Source organism: Zootoca vivipara, chromosome 17 (genome assembly GCF_963506605.1).
Source record: "Zootoca vivipara chromosome 17, rZooViv1.1, whole genome shotgun sequence".
Taxonomy (NCBI): Eukaryota; Metazoa; Chordata; class Lepidosauria; order Squamata; family Lacertidae; genus Zootoca; species Zootoca vivipara.
Window position 1 is genome coordinate 30,613,536 of NC_083292.1, and position 19,097 is coordinate 30,632,632.

A 19,097-nucleotide genomic window follows, 5' to 3' on the forward strand; every position below is an offset into this window, starting at 1 on the left:
ATTATTCATTGAAGCACTGAACTCACAGCTATGCCCTAAACCAGTGTGTTGGTCTTCCATCAGCTGTTGCAAAGCTCTGTGAATCTAATCCATCCTTTAAATAAAGGCCGACAGCACTGAATGGGAAATGGAAGGATAGCCATTCTGGAAAGAGCTGAGAGAAAAAAACAAGAGCTAAAGTAGGCTGAATAGGAAGCAAAGGCAGCAGGCAATTTGCAGCTCTTGGAGAGGCAGAGCAGTTATGGCACGGATTAGGAGCCTGTGGTCCTCCAGATGTTACTGGACTCCAACTCCCATCAGCCTTAGCCAGCATAGCCAGCAATCAAGGATGATGGGAACTGTAGTCCACTTACAGGTTCCCCAACCCATTGTAGGGATGTGAAAGAAATTTGATTTTGTTAGCGTTTAGAGGCACATCTATCTGATGTGCACGTCCAAGTCAATACACAAACTGAGATGCTGCCATTCTCTGCAATTCGCAGTTCGAAATTTGCAATGCAGTTCTCCAGTCAAGGAATGTGTTAAAAATGCACAGACCAGGGTAGAATGTGCATAGTAATGCTTATATTAGGGGAAACACCATATACAAATGCATTCTGTTGGTGGGAATTGCTCTGCAAAGATACATGTACATTAGGTAAAACTGCATACATTTTTTTTTCAAAGTTATGATACATTTGCAATAAAATGCCAATAAATTATAAATGACTTTTTTTAAAAATTGCATACTGATGTGGAAAACTGAAGACTGGAAAAATGAGAAATTGAGAAAAACTGAAACTGATAGATTTGCCTGTCTCTATCCCTAAATTAGGGACCCAGGTGGCGCTGTGGGTTAAACCACTGAGCCTAGGGCTTGCTGATCAGAAGGTTAGCGGTTCGAATCCCTGTGACGGGGTGAGCTCCCGTTGCTCGGTCCCAGCTCCTGCCAACCTAGCAGTTCGAAAGCACATCAAAATGCAAGTAGATAAATAGGAACCGCTACAGCGGGAAGGTAAACGGCGTTTCCATGTGCTGCTCTGGTTCGCCAGAAGCGGCTTTGTCATGCTGGCCACATGACCTGGAAGCTGTACGCCGGCTCCCTCGGCCAATAATGCGAGATGAGCGCGCAACCCCAGAGTCGGTCACGACTGGACCTAATGGTCAGGGGTCCCTTTACCTTTACCTTTATCCCTAAATTACAGCAAATTATAGTTACAGGAGCCCTTCTAGGTTCTATAGCACAGCACCCATGGACTCCAGAAGGAAGGCTTTTATGGGACTGGCCCATTTCATGCTGCAAGTACACTATCAAACTGCACGTATGAAGGTTACTGCCAAGCTGGTTGTGGGTGGGAACACTTCCCTGCATATAAAATAGCTTAGTTAGTAGAGCGTGAGACTCTTAATCTCAGGGTCATGGGTTCAAGCCCCATGTTGGGCAAGAGACTTCTGCATTGCAGGGGTTGGACTTGACAACCCTCAAGGTCCCTTCCAACTTTACAATTCTGTGATTCCATGATTCCATGAAATAATGTGCCAGAGCAAAAGCAAGACCAGTCAAACGTGTAGCCTTGCCACCACGGTTTACTGTGACAGTGGAGATGGCTCACGCTTTACTGCTTTCCTCAGAAAAGTTCCAGACCTTGATCCTTGGTTTAGTGTTGCATTCTGAACCAGAGGCTATGGTTCAAGAAGCTAAGAACAAACCTTGGCCTTACTTTATGGAGTTTTGGAGCAAAACAAACCACAACCCCTGGTCCAGACATAACACTAAAACAGAGATTGTGGATTCTTGTTCCTGTACACAGTAAGGGGAAAGCAAAGCAGAAGGTCACCTGTGTCTTCACAGTAAGCTATGGGTGCACTGTGATGTGCAACTGCAGCCACTGTGTGAAAGGCAGGCAGCCATCACACTTCCTTGGCTCACCTGCCCATCTCTTAAGAACATAATAATGGAATAAAACTTCTGCTGGATCAGGCAGCTCAGTATCCTGTTTTATCAGAACAACCAAGTAGATTTATTAATTTATTTACTTATAGCATTTATGTGGCTTACATTTCTAAGATGCGTCACTCCCTGGCCTCAGGGTCACAATCAAAAAAGACATGACACATGAGGAAAACAAAATAGGGGAGGGAGAAGGAAAAAGCAAACCCAAGCACAAATTCTTCAAGTTACAGTCTCCCTCACAGACCTAAAATTCCCAGAGTTCCCTGGAAAGAGGGATTTATTATCAAACCACTCAGGGTTGCTAGAAATTGTAATTCTCTGAGGTGTAAATGACAGTGCCTGGAATTTGAAGGAGCGGGGAACATGCTTCAGATGTGTTTTAAATGTATAATGTGTACACAGCCTAGGCTTGCGTAATTAAAGCTGATTAAAGTGCTCTGTTGCCCTAGGGCGGGCATCCCCAAACTGCGGCCCTCCAGATGTTTTGGCCTACAACTCCCATGATCCCTAGCTAACAGGAGCAGTGGTCAGGGATGATGGGAATTGTAGTCCAAAACATCTGGAGGGCCAAAGTCTGGGGATGCCTGCCCTAGGGCAACAAATCCACTTTCAAAAACAAATAACTTTTTGCAGAAATGGCATTGCAAAGTGTGGGGTGAACAAATAACTAACGGGAACACCCCACAAACAGATCAGAATGAATGTTACTTGTCACATAACCACCCTGCAAACAAAGCAAAAGGAATGTTCAGTAAAGACCAGACATCAGCTAACCTCTGCAAAAAAAACAAAAACTTTCTGCAAGCAAATCAAAATGAATGCTCAATAAACAGGTGTCTGGTGGAGCCCCAAGCCACTACCTAATATTACATGAATCTCTACTCAACTTGCCATATTAATTTACTCCCAACCCAACACTGATTTTGTACTAGCAGGATGCTTGTTCTTTTTTAAAAAACAAAAAAATCTACTTATTGGAGAACAAAACTGTACTACAATCTGTTATCAACAGATCAAAACAGACTTCAGAGCATCAGCTTCTCTCTCTCTCTCTCTCTCTCTCTCTCTCTCTCTCTCTCTCTCTCTCTCTCTCTCTCACACACACACACACACACACACACACACGAGAGAGAGAGAGAGAGAGAGATTGGGCAGGCTGTGCACTACATGGTGCCTTAGTGATCATGTGTGTGCATTTACATGCATATATCTTAGAGACACAAGATACAAGCAACTCTAGGGTTGCAGCTGAATCCTGAATACAACACTTAGCAAATCACTAATAAAATTTCAATAAGGCATCCACTAAAAGAGAAAAATGGAGGCAAAATAAGAACAATTGCATACCTGCTTTGATACACAACCACCCCAAGTCACCTACACTGTCAAGTAAGAAACTGGAAACATACGAAGCTGCTTATACTGAGCCAGTCCATTGGCCCATCCAGCTTAGTGCTGCTCACACCTACTGGCAGCCGCTCTTCAGGGTATCGATAAGCACACTCTCCCAGCCAGACCCGGAGATGCCAGAGACTGAACCTCAGATCTTCTGCATTCAAAGCAGATGCTCTGAGCTATAGCCCTTCCCATGGAGCCTACAACCAAGAGACCAGCCAAGGCAGCTCTTTGCAACCTCATCGGAGGATTTTCCGCCAGCGACAGGCTCTGCCCTCCTGCTGGATTTATCTGCTTTCATAATCAATAACAATTACCCCATCCAGAGGGAATCTTTCATGGCCGTGGGGCTTACAACAAAGCCATTAATGCCTTGACAAGTCAGGCATTTAGGGCTTCATCCGGATGGGTCCTGGCATCAGCCCCCTCCCACCCCCGCTCTTAGAGGCCACAGTGGGAACAGAGGGCCTGTCAATGCCACACCGTGAGTAATGCTCAAGGGCTCAAAGCACCAATAAATCAAAGGCTTATTAATCTCTCAGCCTCATTTTCGGGCGTTGTAATGAATCGGCTGCTGGTGCGCCTGGTCCGCCCCCTTCCCCCTCCCACCATTGATTACCAGTTTATTAACTAACTTCCCTTGTCTTTCTCTCTCTCTCACTCTCACACACACCCACCTGCCAGCAGGAGAAAATCCCAAAAAAGGGTCCTGAAGAGAGCTGGCATAGCCCAGAGGCCAAGAATGCCACTGGCATGCCACAAAATGTCCCCAATTCAAGCCTCCCACCAGCCCATGAACTCCTCAGGGGCGGCAAGCGGCCATTGTCTCAGCCCGGCAGTATGAAGTGGTGGGTTGGTGGGTGCATAAGTGAGAGAATCAGCACAAAACAATCTGCACACCCCTAAGTTTACCAACTGGTTCTGGGCATGTGGTGCACTTAGGCAATAGACTCTACAGGTCTATTTTAGGACGCTACAGGTCTCACAAGGAAGGGAGAACCTCTACAGATGGCAGTCCAACTGTGGTCAGTTAGCGTTGCTGTGTATGAGGGCCCTCCTGTTCATTATATGGACTGAGGTTGAATCTTGACAAGACAGAGGTACTGTTTTGGGGGGATAGGGGGCAGGCAGGTGTGGGGCACTCCCTGGCCCTGAATGGGGTAACTGTGCCCCTGAAGGACCAGGTGTGCAGTCTGGGGGTCATTTTGGACTCACAGCTGTCCATGGAAGTGCAGGTTAATTCTGTGTCCAGGGCAAGTGTCTATCAGCTCTATCTGAGACCCTGCTTGCCTGCGCACTGTCTCGCCAAAGTGGTACATGCTCTGGTTATCTCCTGCTTGGACTACTGCAATGTGCTCTACGTGGGGCTACCTTTGAAGGTGACTCAGAAACTACAACTATTCCAGTGGTAATTAGACTCGTGGCTGGGAGCAGCCGCTAGGACCATATATCACCGGTCTTAAAGGATCTACATTGGCTCCCATTACACTTCCAAGCACAATGGTGCTGACCTTTAAAACCCTAAATGGCCTTGGTCTGGTATAACTGAGGGAGCGTCTCCACCCCCATTGTTCAGCCTGGACACTGAGGTCCAGCTCTGAGGGCTTCCTGGTGGTTCCTTCACTGTGAGAAGTGAAGTTACAGGGAACCAGGCAGAGTGCCTTCTCAGTAGTGGCACCTTCCCTGTGGAACATTCTACTATCAGTTGACAAACAGATAAACAACCAAATGATTTTAGAAGAAATCTGATGGCAGCCCTGTATAAGGAAGATTTTTATATTTGATTTTTCAGTGTGTTTTTATATTTTGCTGCCCAGAGTGGCTGGGGCAACCCAGTCAGATGGGTAGCATATAAATAAATAATATTATTAATAATATTATTATTACTAGGTGAGGCCACAGACCTCGGCACCAAAGTCCTACCCTGATGGCACCACTGACCTTGGAATTGATCACTGTCTGTGCTTGTACGGCACTAAGCCAATCCCTGATTTAACACAGGAATGAGGAACCTCTAGCCTGCAGGTCAGACTTGGCCCACCAGGGCACTCCATTTAACCCACAAATGACACCATACATGATACCAGGGGTGAGGTGGGTAAGGGTGGAGTCTCAAAGGAACAACTGGGAGCTTAAAGTGAGCTCCCAATTGTTCCTTTACAGGAGCAAGGCAACCTGCAGGGAGGCATCAGGTGATGGCAGTGGGAGTATGCCTTGTTTCAGGTGGTGGAAGCAGTTTCCATTAAAATTGATGTCAAAGTGGACTAGAAAAATTATTTCCACTTTAGCAGCGGTTTCAGTAGAAACCATTTCTCCCTCCCACACTGCTCCTTGAAACTCGAAAAACCAAAGGTTCAAACAGCAGTGTGGGGCTGTTTGAAATCTCTTTTATAAACAGCCCCTTGCTGCTCTTTGGAACTCCTGGTTTCAGAGGCTGAAAGAGCAGCCTTGGGCTGTTTCCAAACGGGCTTTCAAACTGCCCTGTGCTGTGCTCTGAAGTCCCAACAATCAAGGCTTCAAAGCACTGTGTCACCTGATGTCATAGTGACATCAGGATATTGGCAGCAGGCAGGGCGGCCCCTCCCACCAGTTAAATTTAGTCTGGCGGGAATAGGGAGAGAAGGATTTTGCCGGTCAGTCAGAAAAAGATCCTACGTCTGGCTTAGCAAGATTGTATAAATATGCACTCCAGGATAATAGGTTGCAGCCACTTTGTTCGTCCCATGTTCTTTTTGCTGCTGCACCAGGTGCCACAACAAACCAAGGTTTGGCTTAGCACCTCATCTGAACCAGGGCTTGTGGTTAAACTCTCTGTTCACTAACAGAGGGGAGGGGCAGAGCAGGCATGAGCTTCTGTCTGGAAGCGCACATATTCACAGTGTCTCTGTAAGCCAACATGTGGGTGTGCTGCGAAAATCAAACCCATCGCAGTCAAGAACAACCCCTATTTCCCAGTAAACTGTCCCTTCTAAAGCACTGCCCTCCTGTATTTGCCTTTTGTGGAGGAACTGCTCTCTGTGTGAGCTGCTAACATGGTTGTTCGTCAGAGTCCAACACCATCCTCGGGGCTTCAGTGTGTCAGCTTTGCCTTTCCCTACATAGGAAGCTGTCTTATACTGAATCAGACCCTTGCTCCATCTAGCTCAGTAATGTCTACTCTAAACTGACTGGCAGTGGCTCTCCAAACCTTTAGACAAGGAGTATTTCCCCAGTCCTACCTGGAGATGCCGGGGATTAAACCCAAGACTTTCTGCATGCAAAGCACATGCTCTACCACTGAACTACAGCCCGCCCCCAATAGAGATGATAATCTGTTTTCTTTCTGATACGGAGTGGGGGATTCAGCCTTGTCTTGTCTGGAAGTCTGTTCCTGACCTTTGTTCTGAACAGCCCTCAAACCTGCTTTCTTGGGGGCAAAAGTGCATGGTCTTTATTAATTGTTGGCCGATGTTTCACCCCAACCTAATATCCCAAGGCAGGTCATGATGCTGCTATCAATTTCACAGGAAAGGCACTAAGAATATGCAACTTAACCTTTGGGTCTGGGGTTTCTGTTGGAAGAATCTAGGCTTTCTAGATCCAGCTTGCATCTTCCAATTTCCAAATTCCAAAGCAAAGGGAGCCATAAGGAAAATTTGTTAGGCCAATCAAAATGTTTTATAATAATGTGCAAGCTTTCAAGTTTAGTTTGACATCAAGCTTGACAAAGAATTCTGGAGACCTCAAAAGCTTGCACACTATTTCGTTACATTTTGGCTGATCTAATAAAGGCACTTTTAATGTAGATTTTTCAAACCAGTTCAAGGATAGTCGAAGTGGTGCCCTCCAGATGTTGTGGACTTCCAATTGTCAGGGATGATGGAAGCTGCAGTCCACCCCATGTGGAGGGTGCTGCATGGGCTTCCCCTGGTCCAGTGTTTCAGAAGTCTGAGCTACACCAACCTCACATGTTCCCCCTCCCCTCTTCCTCCTTAACCCAGATCTCTCCCCTCTCCAGTGCTCCTAAGTGCCAACCCTAAAGTACTGTGTACAAGGAAGAATTGCAGCTTGTGTTGTAAAAGGGTTAGGGGAAAGTTTGCACAAAGCTTAGCACAAACAGGTTTTTGCTTCTTCTTTTTACAGTTGTATCAGTATCAGAGTGTGAGAGAAAAATGTCACCTAAAGGTGTTTAAACTGACAAGAAACAAAAGCACCACACTACATACCGGAAGAGATATAGCAAGAAAATACCACACATAAGAGAAGAAAGGGCAGTTAATGAAGACTACTGCTGTCTAAGCAAACAGTTGAAGGCTACTTTAGCAGTGATATGTGTGCTTAATCAAGGAATGTAGGATGCAGCCTAATCAGATTCTTGATCCATTTAGCTCAGTATTGTCTGCACTGATTGGCAGTGCCTCTGACAGGGGCTCTTTTTCCAGGCCTACGTGGGACCTTCTGCATGCAAAGCAGATGCTCTATCACTGAATGATGACCCTTCTGTGTGCTCAGTGGGACCTACTCCAAGGAAAGTGTGCATAGGATTGTATAGAGTAGACCCATTGAAATTACTGTGTATGACAAACCTATGTCAAAAGGGACTGCTCTGAGTTAGGGATGGGGAGGAAATTTGATTTAGTTCACATTTAAATGCAAATCTACTGAATTAGCAGTTCCTGAAACAATATGAGAATTGAAACACAGCCTTTGAAGATTTCACTTCTCCAAATTTTGCAATGCAAGCAAGCAACGTGTAAAAAATGCATGTTATTAGGGAAAATTGATTTGCAAAAAATGTGTACTACATACATACCTGTGTATATTATAAGAAAATAGTTCTAAAATGCTAATGAATTTTCACGACTTTTTTTTAAAGAAAGATTGCAAGCCAATGTGGAAATGTGGAGAACTGAACTTATGAATTAAAAAATGAGCAACTTAGAGGAGCCAAAAATTTACAGATTCACCCAACCCTACCCCGAGTAGAACTTAGTGGGCTTTAAAAAATTCTTACATTTTATTTATCTTTTGGGTACATGTTTTGCCCAGTAATCTTTTCCTTTATAAAAACAACTTTGAAGGGGGTGAGTGGAAGTGGGAAAGTAGAAGAAGGTGGGTTGGATCACTTAACCCAAATCTGTCCCACCACATGATTTCCATCGTTAGTATAAACTATCTGCATTATGCACAAAACTGACTTTGCAGAGTTCGCAAACTGGTACGTGGCAAACCTGTGACAACCAAATCTACCTTGCTCGAAAGATAAAATGAGGAAAGTGGGAGAAAAATAAAAGATTGCTATCAGATGTTGGGGTGCTGGTCAGGTTCCTTGTACCTGCAATTGTTTTAGGAAAAACAAACACATAGCTCCCTGCTACCAGTAGTGGCTGGCGTCCATGGGAACTGGTAAGGCGGACGGAGCCTGACAATAGGCGGCACTAGAGCAAAATATAGGCAGAGTCAACTGATTTTAGGTTTGTCCCCATCCTCCTCCTGGCTGAATTCTACAAAGACATTCAGAGACTAAGAAGCTGATAGGCAGTGCCACCCACTGAACTGGATGTAAGTAAGAAGGCATGTGGGTGGGCAGACTGAGTTTGGTGGGGGAGTCTCCCCTTTGCCTTAATATACCATCCTGCTACACAATATGCAAGTGTCTATTTTTAACCTTACTTGTGCATCCTCCAATTGAGGACCAGTACTTCAGGGCATTCAAAGTGTCAGTAATCTTATTCTTTATAACAACCCAGTAAGGTGAGAAGGCTAGTATCATTATACCCATTTTGCAGAAGCTGAGGCCTGAGACATACTTTGCTGGATGCATGACAAGGGTGAGATCTGAATTGGGTTCCACCAGTTCTCTACTTACAAGTTCTCAATCTTGCTGACAGAGCACAGCTGTCTGTCCTGATTCTGAGCTGCAGGGACCAAGGTGCTCCTTAAAGGATCAAGACAGTATTCTATCCTGCTTGGCTTGCAAGAATTTACCAGGGAAAGATAGTATCATGATGTCAGCCTCGAGCCAGCTAGAACCAAGACCAACTAAGCATCTGTCTGATATTTATCTGGAGGTGTCTTTTTATAGAAATGGCAGCCGTTGCGATTCTCTTTTCCAACCCCCCCCCCAAAATAAAAGAAGCCTAAAGTTAATTATTTTGCCAATTTCATGCTGCATGCATTATGCATCTTGCCTTATCTCTCCTGTAATTGTAGGCAGGTATGTAAATGTTATATATCTCTTTAAAAATGCTTTAAATGCTTTAAAAACGAAGATGGGGTGCCTCTTTCCCCTGCCACATTGAAAAACTAGCAGAGTTAATAGAAAATGCTGGTGAACAAGAAAGGATTTCAAACTTGTGTCTTGGGAGGTTAATTATATTGATAGTAACATCTGATATGAAAATATTTTTGCTCGGAAGAGGAGGATAGGGAAATAAAGGAATCGAAAGCTGCAATTTTGTGCTTGCCTTTATTAGGAGAGAGAAACTTTCTGCTTCCTGTGTTGGGAGCCACTGGAATGAGACTGGGGATTATGTTGGAGTTTTACCTCTCTAACACCAGTATGGGGTTTTCCCCTCCTATATGGTACGTGGAATTATCTCAGATTTTGTTGCAAGGAATGTCAGGAACAGCAAGAGCCATAGCTCAGTGACAGGGGGGGTCTGCTTTGGTATGCAGAAGGTCCCAGGTTCAATTCCCAGCATCTCCATGTAGGGGTGGGAACATCCCATGTCTGAAACACTGGAGAGCTGCTGACAGTCAGTGTGGACAATACTGAGTTAGATGGACCAATGGTCTGACTCCATTCCTGTGTTTCTAAGTACAGTCGTACCTCGGAAGTCGAACAGAATCTGTTCCGGAAGTCTGTTCGACTTCCAAAACGTTCAGAAACCAAGGTGCGGCTTCCAATAAGCTCCAGGAAGCTCCTGCAGCCAATCGGAAACCACACCGGACATTCAGGTTCCAAAGAACGCTTGCAAACCAGAAGACTCATTTCCGGGTTTGCGGCATTCAGGAGCCAAAACCAAAATGTGGGAGTGCCAAGGCGTTCGGCTTCCAAGGTATGACTGTACATGCAGAATGTAGGAACTTTGATAGTGCAGCTGCATGAGTTTTGTAATGTGTAGTTTACTCATCAGTAGGTATGCAAAGTGACTTCAGAATCTATGCCACAGGATTTGGTATCCCTTTTAAAATGCAAGTGGCAGTTTGATGATGATGATGATGATGATGATGATGATACCCCACCCATCTGGCTGGGTTTCCCCAGCCACTCTGGGCAACTTACAGAACATAAGAAAATGGTAAAACATCAGACATTAAAAACTTCCCTGAACAGGTCTGCCTTCAGATATCTTCTAAAAGTCAGATATGTAGTTGTTGATTTCCTTGACATCTGATGGGAGGGTGTTCCACAGGGTGGACGCCACAACCGAGAGGCCCTCTGCCTGGTTCCCTATAGCCTCACTTCTCACACTTCTGCTTGCCCCATGCCTAGGAAGCATGGGTCTGAGTGGTTTTCCCCTTGCCCTGCTCCTTTCCCAGGTAATATTGCTAAATCAGAGCAAACATCAATCTACAGACATTGCTGTTTGCTCCAGTTCAGCACTAAAGAGCAGCTTTCCTTGGGGGAAAGGAGTGGGACAAGAGGAAGTGTAAGCCCAAGTTTTGAGGGCCAGGGTACAAAACTTCAGGTCTCTTCTGAAAATTGCTACTGCCCATCTCTCAGAAGGGATATAACTTTCCTTAAAATAATAGAAAAGAAAGAGAATGTAAGATGCCCTGGTTATTTGAAATATGAAACGGTCAGTCTACAAAACTGATTTATTTGTTTTTTATGTTATTGGAGTAAGATTTCACACCAGGTATGTAATTAACTCATAATCTTTATGCTTTTATTTTCTTTTTAGTGGTTTGTTTGGTTTGTTTGCAATTATATTACAAAATTAAAAACAGGATTTATTTGTTTTTTAAGGAAGTTGTTATTTGTTATTTGTTATTTGTTTCCTCAGTGAAGGAATGAGTAGACAGAGGGAGACTGGAGAGAGGGAATTAAGCTCAATTTCCAGGCCTTCCTCTGGTTCCCCTCGATCAACTTCTGGCTCCTGCCAAACCCTTGAAATTCTATGTAAACCTGAATTTAGGGAGCAAAACTAAACAGCTACCTTTATAGAGACTATCAATCAAATGAAACATGGCAGTTTCCCACATTACATGGCTTGTTATCCAAACTCACAAGTGTGGGTTGTTGTTTTTAATATACGCGCTGGAGCAGGAAGATACGAGCCTTCCGTGCTAAAGCATATTATGACATTGAGCCCAATCCTGTGCAAGTCTCTGTGCACTGAGTAAAAGTGAGCCTTCCTGTGTTCAATGGGGCTTGTTGATCTCCACCTCCATCCTAAAGCCACAATCCCATCCATACTTACTTGGTGGGAGTATGGACAGAATTGCACTCTTAGGATAGAGATGGAGATGAACAATAGTTTTTAAAAGGGTCGAAGGTGGTATGATAGAGATATCACTTCCCACACAATGTGGAGATAATTCTTTTGATGCTTCTGCTCAAGCAGGGCCTGCAGGGTTTTTGAAACAATACAAAAACTACCGAACTTGTTTAACCCAGAGGCAGCAGTAGGAAAAATGTACACATCGCGAACAGTGGAACATGTTTCAAATTCCTGTAAGTTAGGGCCTGTCATCCTTTTTAGGCCCATGAACACATTATTCTTGAGGAAGAGCTGGGGAGAGCCACCTTTTTAGCCACTTCCCCCCTGCGGAATAGCTTCCCTACTCCCTCAAAGGTACATGTCCAAACATTGCTTTTCCAAGGTATCTGGATAAAGTCGGAGCCAGCAGATTTAATATAAACCTTGAAAAGCACACAGAGCTAAAAGAGGAAGTTGCGGGTGGGGGTGATCAGCCTTCCAACTTCCTCTTTCAGCTCTGTGTACTTTCTCAAGGGAGAAAAAAGGTAGCCACTCTCACTACCTCATCACCAAGTAGGTGGTGAGTTGCAAGAGCTCAAAGGTTTTGTGGGTACTGGAAATCCCCAGGGGTATACCACATAGGTGATCTGTGCTGTAAGTCAAGTTTTCCATTCTGTCCGCTGAACAAGTCTGTTTTGCTTGCAAGCCTGCGGTTGATGGAGTAAGACAGATTGTCTTACGTTTAAAAGAACAAACCTATTTGCACATTTTCCAGCAGTGTGTGGACTCATGAAGCCTAGAACCTTGCTCTTCTATTCCCCTTATTTGTTTTCTAAAGGGAAGAAAAAGAGCAGAACAAAGCAGCTGAAGGCAAAGCCTGGGTCAGCTTCTCTTCCAGATGTGCATCCTGCACAAAGCAGCTCAAGACAGAAACTGCCATACGTCAGCCTCAGCTTCTCAGCCTGCAAGGTCTGCTCCCGTCTGTCAGATTGACAAGGGCTGAGTATGGCTACCCTGGAGGGGGATGAAGGGGCACCTGGGTTTCTGGATTAAAAGAAAGACTCAGCACAAGCCTCCTTTGCTCCCCAGAGCCATTGGTCCTTTTAATAACAACTCCAGCATAAAAGCCCCGAGCAAGCCGCAGCGAGGGTAATTATGGTCTGCCATCCTGCCTGCTCTGGAAAGATGAAAGGGGCAACCCAAAAAGAGAAAGGAAGAAAAACTTATTATTTACTTCAAACAGTTCCATAGATATTAACTTAATGGAGGCTTGGCACCTCTGCCAGGGGGAGAATTATGCTTCTTAACTACTTCAGTGTGTGTGTGTTTGGGGGGGGGGTTGCAAAGTGTCACAGAGGGAGGAGGGAGAATCTCCACTCCAAAGAAAGGTCTGTAGCAAATTGGGCTTCAGCTGCCCAGCCTCTAGACTCCAAATGAGTGCCTGAATTACAAAGGGGGCCTGGCCCCCTTAGCTACAGATTTTAGCTCAAGGGTCCATGCATTTGGCTAGAGTTGGGGAGAGTCAGGGTTGGGGCTTGTGGATTTCATAAAGAGCCCAACAGTGATTTAAGCATTGCTTCATATCCCCACCTGACACCCTGCTCCTGTGCAGAAGGCAGAACTTGGGCATCCTGGCTGCCGGCACACCTGTTTAAAGACACACACACACACTCTTTGTTCACATGGCATATAGTTAAACTATGGAATTTGCTCCCACAAGAGGCAGTGATGGCCTCAACTTGGATGGTCTAAAGAGGATTAGACAAATTCATGGAGGAGAAAGCTATCAATGGCGGCTAACCATAATGATTATGCTCGACCTACACTGTTGGAGGCAGCATGCTTGGGGGAGGCAGAACATCGCTACTGCTGCAACCCATATTATGTCACAGGGTTTTGGTTCCTGTTCCACAGGTGCTTTAGGAGAAACTATCATTTCTCAGCCTCCCCACTCCCCACCCAAATCTTTAATTTGGAGATAACAATATAGAATTGTTGTAATGACAAACATTTTAGATGCTATCTGTGAATACTATGTTAACTGAAGCAAAAGCTCTCTCTTAACCATGTGAATTTTGGGGTGTCCCCAGACTGTTACTATTTTTGGGTGGGATTCAACACACACTGGACAATTTAGGTTGCACAATCAACATTGATTTGGTGTATGGGATGTTAGGGGAGGGGCACTGCCATTCTCCATCAGTTTGGTTTCACCTTCAGGGGTGCACTCCTTTGTTTCTAGAGACAGACAGAAGCCAACAACAAGGTGCTCTTTTGCAACAAACCCACTTCCTACCCAACATTAGACTTTTTGCTACAGGTAATGCATTGGGAAAACATAATAGTAAGTGTGGGATAACCATTGTTTGCTGCAATGTTGTCTGAGCTCATCAGAATGAATGCTCAATAAACTGGTCATCAGGAAGCAAGCAGCCTTGGTCAAATGAATCTACATAAATTTGTAAACTGATAAAACAATAGAAGGGGGGGGAGCTCTGCTTTTAGCTAATGAGTACACTGTGATACGCACCATCTTAGAAAAAGGTGTTCTCTTCTGTGCTAGAAAAGGAGAAATGCCTTTTCTAAGATGTCACTAACCACATGCCTTTCCTTATAAGTGTGTTTTGAAAATAATTAACCATTTTTAAAAGAAACCTATCTTGATTAATCAGAGGCATATTTTTTCTAATTTACCAAAATGTTTTTAATCAGTTCATCTAAGTGATGAATCAGCTCAAACTGCTGTAACCATCCACATCTTTAGCTGAGAGCAAAACACCAGCTCTAGTAGGGCTTTGCCTCCGAATATGCTTAGGATATGGCCACACACATTGTACAGCCAATTACTATTAGCTCGCATTTCCCAACTTCTCTAGGCACTGAGCAGGAAAAGCCAACATGTACGGCGATTCAATCTCTAGCTCTTATATTTGTCTATAAATAATGGATTTAATTTGAGCTTTGAAACACACACATACACAGCAGGAGGACTCAGACAAAACCCCTCCCTTTCATTTTGGTGAAGTCAGGGAGGGCCCTGTTGGCAGAGGCATGTGTAGCTAACGTGTGAGACTCATGTCCTGTCTGCCAAGAAGACACCACAGAAGGCAGATGTAGGGATAACCAAGGGACTTGCCCAGCCGCAAGGGGAGCGTAGGGCAAAATCAGGGAGCTGAAGATTCCCTTGGTGCCATCCCCAAGGGCCAAAGCTGTGTGCTTTCTCTGACGTGTTTATTCATCTCACTTAAGGCACTTTGGTGTACCAAACGAACATGTTTTAATTAAAGAAAAAGTATATTGTAATACTTCTCCCCCTACCCCGCCCTCGTTGCCAGGGAATTAAGAAAATGACTAGCTCCTTTCAGACTCTGCCAGGGGCTGTGAGGTGCCACCCACCCAGCCGGGCTTGGGGCTCATTTGTCTGGAGCTCATTCCTGTGCTCTGTGGCACAGCCCACGGGTCTGACAGATGGCTGATTCAGCCCAAGAGTGCTCAGACCTGGACAGACCCAGCCGCCCTGTTACATTAATTGAACAGTTTCAATAAAGGCAACTTTAAATGGGTTTGTTTTTTAAGTGTCATCCCTCCAGGAGTGCTGGAAAGGCAAGAGGCAGCATGCTCCTTGCTGAACAATCGGGTGGAATGCTGCCTGCATACATTTCCTTGAATCTCTGCAAGGAAAAAGGGTTACAGATTTCCCCCCACTTTTTAAACGAAAACTGGATATTTGAGGAAGGAAGCCTGAATCAGCCATCAGTGCCAACTGAAAGAATTTTTATTTTATTTTAAAGTAAATCGCATGGTACCATCATGTGGGTTTGCAGATTTGGCTGATCTCCTCCACACCAGAAGCTCTCTGCCAAAGAAAGCTAGCACTTAAGTGAACATAAAGGTAAAGGTACCCCTGACCGTTAGGTCCAGTTGGGGACAACTCTATAGGCCGAGGGAGCTGGCCTTTGTCCGCAGACAGCTTCTGGGTCATGTGGCCAGCATGACTAAGCCGCTTCTGGTGAACCAGAGCAGAGCACGGAAATGCCGTTTACCTTCCCGCCGGAGTGGTACCTATTTATCTACTTGCACTTTGACATGCTTTCGAACTGCTAGGTGGGCAGGAGCTGGGACCGAACAACGGGAGCTCACCCCGTCACGGGGATTCGAACTGCCGACCTTCCGATCGGCAAGCCCTAGGCTCTGTGGTTTAGACCACAGCGTCATCCATGTCCCTAAGTGAATATAGGAAGATGTTTTATACCAAGTCAGACCATTGTTTCATCTAGTATCGTCTACACTGACTGGCAGCAGCTCTCTAGGATTTTGGGGAGGTGGCCAGTGATTGAACCCAACCCTTACAGAGGAAGCTGCCTAATGACAAATTAGAAAACATTGGTCCAGCTAACTCATTATTGTGCACACTGACTGGCAGCAGCTCTCCAAGGTTTCAGCCAGGGGACACTCCCAGCCGTATTGGGAGATCCCAGGAATTGAACTTGGGACCTTAGTTCTCCCCAAGCGTAAGAAAGGCAGACAAAGAAGGAAAGGAAACTTGTAGGTATGTCATTTTGGTCCAGGGTCAAGCACATGATGGAATTTTGAAGAAAAGGGTAGGTGGGAGCCTTTAATTAAATCCACAAGCCCTACTCTGATGTTTTTGCCAAACAACTCTCCAACCCATACCCTTCTGAAAACGATAAATAAGGGAGTAAAAAAAAAAGGGGGGAGGTGATTCAACCATGGTATATATACTCTGTTTCTATGACCTTACAGTTATGGACGTTATATTTATTTATTTATTTTTTGCAAAGGATCACCATGGGTTGCTTCCAGATGACCTGTTTATTGAGCACTCATCCCGATTTTTTTGGGTGGCTTACAAGGAGGTTACGGTAGATAACGTCAGGTATTTTATTGAGAATTCATTCTGATTTGTTTTATGGGGAGCTTAGACAAGGTTACATCAAGGAAACATTATTCCACCTTATCCCAGAGAATTTCGCTGTCACTTTCCATCCATACTGGGGGGAAAGGTCTCATTTTAGGGGGAAGCAGGTTTGTTATGCAAGAGCACCACATCTTTAGTTGCACAACTTGAATCTGCTGGGTATGTGATTGAATCACACTGCTGGGGTGGGGAGCAACAGAGGGAAGTGCCCATACTTGCGTATTTTGGTCTGGGCCTGGAGACAAAACATAACCATACAACTTATTCTGCCCAGGAAAGGGTGGGGAGAACAATAAGACTCTCTTCAGACTCCCAGTCAGTTGCACCATTTACGGTATACCCCTCCTGTTAAAATCAGGTAGGCTGCACCCATCTGTTGTGATAGAAGCCTTGAGAGATTTCAACACCTCAATGAATGGAATCTGAGGTTGACATCTCAGATTCAGCCTTCTGTTTCCTAAAGGGGAGGCCCAGCCCACGAGCTACTAGTAGTAGTATTTTAGATACCTGCTTGTTTGTTTTGGCTGGCTTATCCAGGCACATGATTTGGTTATATATGTTCCTAAATTGGTTTTATTGTTTTTAACAGGTTTTTTTTAAAATGCTTTTTTAAAATTGTCTGGGTTTTTTTAAAAAAATATCACAGAAGCGTTTGCTGCCTTGGGCTCCCTTGGAAAACTAAAAAAATAAGCAATTTTAATAAACAAATAAACTCAGGGCTTTAGAACTTGACCTTTTTACTTGTGTTAGGTTAGCAGAAAACAAGAAATCTTTAGAAAAATAAGTTATTTCTTAATCGGAAGAGTTCACTGTATATAACATGCCCTATTAAATATACTCAGAATGCCCTGGTGGTAGTTGAGTTTTGTTCATTTTCATTGAGTTTTGTTCCATATTCATTTCTCTGTCTGCTGGCTTGGGCACTTCAGGGTCTGAGGTGCCCTGTGGAACGCCCTCCCACCAGATGTCAAAGAGAAAAACAGCTACCAGATTTTTAGAAGACATCTGAAGGCAGTCCTGTTTAGGGAGGCTTTTAATGTTTAATAGATTATTTTATTTCATTTTTCTATTGGAAGCCGCCCAGAGTGGCTGGGGAAACCCAGCCAGATGGGCGGGGTATAAATAAATTATTATTATTATTATTATTATTATTATTATTAGGAGAGTCATGACATGATGTAATGTGCTGGATGCTTCCTATCTGATGTAGGGTAGGGGTGGTGGCTATCTTCTTCTTGTGTTAGAATTTTACCCCTCAGCTCAGGGCTCTAAGGCTGCAACCCTATACACATTTACTCGAGAATTACGTTTTACTTAAGGTGGAATCTACTCACATATAAAAGCCATTCTGAAAATGCTTTTAAAAGTGTTTTTAAAAATTAATTGAATTTTCCATAAGGCTCACAATCGCCATCTAAAGTCACATTGTATATTGCACTTAAGACACACTTAAAACGTTTTATTTGCAGCTGTATGCTGAGTCCTAAGGGAGAATGTCTCACTTCTGAGTAAAAAATGCACAGAATTATGCTGCAATCCTACACAGGACTAAGCCCCACTGAGCTCAGTACGTCTTTATTTTGAAGTAAACGCACAAAAGGCTGTGACTCTGGCTGCATGCTTACCATAGCTGCCAAGTTATCCCTTTTTTACAGGGATTTTCCCTTATGCTGAATAGGCTTCCTCGCGAGAAAAGAGAAAACTTGGCAGCTATGATGCTTACTTGTAAGTAGAGGTGCCAACCCTGTTGTTCACACGTGTGGCCTGATCCTACACGTGGAATAGTTACTCTGATTTCAACAAAGCTTGCTTCACAGAAAAATTACAAGCATACTTTTGGGCAGAACAGGGGCAAAAAACTAGGCTTTATTTCACCTGGGTCAGAGACCCAGTTTGGCACCTCCTCTCCTCAATGGTGCCCCGCTAGAGGCTTCACCAGGCAAAAACCCTGGCTAGCGTGACCTTTCGCAAGCTTCTGAGGAAGGGGCATGGGTATGCGGATTTGTAGTGCTGCAATCTGCACAACTTATCACTTGGGGTGTGTAAGTCTCGACTGCACTCAGATGGGGTTACTTTGGAGTAAACTTGCACAGGAGGAAGGTCTGTCTCTCAGGGTCTGCCAGTTATACACCCTAACTCAGGGAATATGCCCTGTAGAATTCAGTCACAAATCTGGGGGCTGCTTTTTGTGAATGGAAGAGAGGGGTGGTGGGGGAGGGGCAGTCTAACCTTTGCCCCCAGTTAAGCTCCACCCGTGTACACTATTCTCCACCCAGTGATGTAGTCTGTTAGTTTATTTGCATCTGAACTAGTGAAAAGGATGGGAGACAGATGTGATTTGGGGGAGGGTCCTGATCAGATTTGTAAAACGTTAAGACGCGGGGTGGGGTGGGGGTCTTTGCAATTGAATCTGAATCTTCCC

At 44.6% G+C, this 19,097-nt stretch overlaps 1 protein-coding gene across 3 annotated transcripts in view; it reads right to left on the bottom strand.

The window, feature by feature from the left end:
- The window catches only part of MACROD1 (mono-ADP ribosylhydrolase 1), a 340,694-nt gene that overhangs the window by 238,307 nt on the left and 83,290 nt on the right, over positions 1 to 19,097 (bottom strand). The window lies entirely within an intron of this gene.